This window comes from Carlito syrichta, unplaced genomic scaffold (assembly GCF_000164805.1).
Source record: "Carlito syrichta isolate Samal-C Ts95f unplaced genomic scaffold, Tarsius_syrichta-2.0.1 Scaffold309730, whole genome shotgun sequence".
NCBI lineage: Eukaryota > Metazoa > Chordata > Mammalia > Primates > Tarsiidae > Carlito > Carlito syrichta.
The window spans coordinates 129,488-133,103 of NW_007253826.1; positions in this window are offsets into that span (position 1 = coordinate 129,488).

Below are 3,616 nucleotides of genomic sequence, written 5' to 3' on the forward strand. Positions count from 1 at the left end.
CCCAGTCTGGGCGACAGAGTGAGACTCCAACTCAAAAAAAAAAAAGAATATTATGTGGGATATGCATTCATCTCCATATTGAAAAGGCCATTGGTAATAAAATGTCGTGGGGTTTAAAAAGATGAGGCTTAAGATAATCTAAAAATTAGTCTTTTGATTACTTTGAGAATTTGATTACAGTTCATATGATATTTATGCATAGTCATTTTTCTTTAGATTACTTAAAGTTAGACTCTTTTTGAAATGAGAGGCTTTTAGATATTGGAGTAAAGGAGCTAGCTAGAGTTATATAGTTGGAACACTAACATAATAACATGTTTGATCACTTATGTTATCCCAGATACTATTCTCAATATATTACATATATATAAGCACATTTAAATATAATTTCATCATATTCTGATGACTTGATTCAGTGCACACACTCTCAGAGAAGTAGCCAAGAAGTATTTTTCCTCCTGGAAGAGGGTATCTGGGTAATTTTTTAATGCTTTAAAATAAATCTAAATACTATTTTGAAGAAGACTCAAAAATAAACATTGATCATTCAGTATTGTGGTTGATCAAAAATAGCTATATATATCCTTTGACTTTTGAAAAGCAGTTTATTCTCAGTATAATTTATAAATCTCAGATTACTTTTTATCCTGCCTCTCACCCACCCCACATTGATATAGGCTGCTGAATAGAGAAGAGTGATTTCTGAAATCAGTTTACAATTATATGTTGCCCTTTTCTCTGTTTGAATCAATAACCCAGGTGTGGTAGGCATTAGTCTCTAACACTCATTTTGGCAACATATGTACCTTGTATATGTGCACTGTTTCTGCAGAAAACTGCTTGAGGAGGGTGGTATTTTTTTCGCTCGGTCTGTGTTCAAATCTATGAACTGAAAAGGAGCCATCTGATCTGCAATTCTGAATAGATTGGTTATCCACCAGTATCCACTTATCTGTAAGTCCTACATGCCGCAGAGTTGTCAGGGGGAAAATGAAATTACTGTTTTTTAAGTAATTATATTTTATGCATGTTAGACTTTTACATAAATTTTCCAGACAATTTCTTTCCATTTTTTTCCTACATAAAATGTTTCTAAAATAACAGGGAAAAAAGCTAAATCTTTAAAAATATATACCTAATTTCCTTATAGGTACCCAAGAAAAAGAGTACTCAAAAACTAGGTAAATGCAAGGTTATCTCTGGTAGTGAGTGCTTGAGTTTGGGAAGCCTCATGATTCTTTAACTGTGGTTGCTGGCACAGATGGAGAGCAGAGACCACTGCCTGCTGATGCTGAAGCTGGTGCTTCAAGAAGAGGTTAATACAAGGAAAACCTCTTGACTTGCCAGAGGAGTCCAGGAGGGGAGCAGATGGCTGCAAGAAGGGCCCTCTAGCTTACTCAGCTGCTCTGAGAAGCTTAGGGTGACCTCTCTAATTCAAACAAACCAAGTAGCTCTCAGGGTAATGGTGCAGCGTCATTTGTATTCCCAAATAACAATACTATTCCTCACTTTGCAATCTCTTGCACCCTCACCCAGTATGTGGGCGCCATCTGCTTCTTGTGAACTTATATAGGCCCTGGCCCTGGCCAGTTGTGATTGCTATTGAATGATATCTTTGGAAAAATGTGTTATTTACAAATTATTTTCACATGAGTCTGATAGGGAGATAAGTATTATTATGTCTGTTTGCATAATTAAGAAACTAAGGCAAAGAGGGTACTAGAATTACAACTCAGTTTTCTGATTTTTTATCTCTTTGTATTGTATTATTAGTTCACAGAACCCTTCCAGTGCTCTTGTTTAGGCAGTTCCCTTAGGCTTTTCAGAAAGACTTTCTTTCTGGAAAGGAAATTAGTTATTTTGTAGATGTCACTCTTGGTGTTTTAAGGGTTCTCCTGGCTACTATTTTCCTAGGTGACAAAAAGGAGAAAGAGTAGGTACTTTATTTTCTGCTGGTATACTGTTGTGGTCTTCCAGGAGATAGGAATTAAGCGAGAGGGTCTAATTTACACTATGCCATTTCATCAAGACCAAATGTATTTAAGAGGAAGCATTCTTAGTCAAGGAATTAGTTTATATATTTGCATATGTCTGCATATATTGCCGACATATGCATATATGTTACATATATTGTTAAATAGACTATAAGAAAAAATATTCTTTTTTTGTAAACCTCAGCTCTTATTTTCCCTGCTATTGGGTTAAGTGACATTCATTTTCATGCATTAACACCTGCCTAGGGGCTTGGTGAAACAAAAGAGCAATGAGAAAAGTGGTTTTAATTGCCCAAGCTTTACTAGAGCCTTTCTTGCACTCAGAAACACAAAAGACTAAATGGTGTCAGAGGGCTGCACTGAGAAGTGCTTTCCTTTAGAACTCTAAGCAGATGATTCACTCACTGTGCTGAAACATTGTCTTGTACAGATGAGTTCATGAGCCCATCTTCATTTCAATTGTGAGAGCATCATAGCACTTGATGTTTCAGTTGCCTTGAACATTTATTTGCACAAGAAACCAGGCAAATGTCAGAGTTTACTGACTTGTCTTTAGTGCAGGTCTCTGTCTTTGTAGAATTGTACCTGCTAATTACTTGTATAAAGTTTTGTATACATAATTTAAATTATAGAGTCATATTCAGCACTCAAGAGTATGGGCTCTGGAGCCAGACTACTGTGTTCAGATCCCAGCTCTTCGTTTTACAGGTTGTGTGATCCTAGACAAGTTCTTTTATCTCTCTGAGCCTCAGTTTTCTTATCTGAAAAAGGGCAATAACACCAATTCTTGATCAGTTCTCCAAAAAGGAATACCATAAAAAATAAGATAGACAACTGGGACTCTATCAAACCGAAAAGCTTCTGCAAAGCAAAAGAAACCATCAAGAGAGTGGGGAGACAGCCCACCGAATGGGAAAAAAATATTTGTCAACTATATATCTGACAGAGGCCTAACATCTAGGACCTACAAGGAGCTCAAATGTGCTAAAAGGGAAAAACAAACAACCCTATTAAAAAGTGGACAAGGCCCCCAATGCCTGACCTCGAGAGCACCTCTGCCCAGTCATCCTCCCTCTCCTTCCCTCTCTTTCCCTCTCCCATTCCCTCTCTTCTTCCCTTTCCCACTTTTCCCCTCCACTTCTCTCCCCTTCTAAAAAAAATTAAAAGTGGGCAAAAGATATGAATAGACACTTCTCAGAAGGAGACATACGAGCAGCCAACAGATACATGAAAAAATGCTCAGCCTCACTAATCATCAAAGAAATGCAAATTAAAACCACACTGAGATACCATCTAACTCCAGTCAGGATGGCCATCATTAATAACTCAAAAAACAACAGATGCTGGTGAGGATGTGGAGAAAAAGGACTGCTTCTACATTGTTGATGGGAGTGTAAATTAGTACAACCTCTGGAAAACAGTGTGGTGATTCCTAAAAAATCTAAAAATCAACCTTCCATACAACCCAGCAATCCCCTCTCCAAGGATATACCTAGAGGAATTAGAATCATTCTACGAAAAAGATACTTGCACATGTATGTTTATTGCAGCATAATTCACAATAGCAAAAATATGGAACCAACCGTGCTGCCCATCAAAAGTGGACTGGATAAAGAAAATGT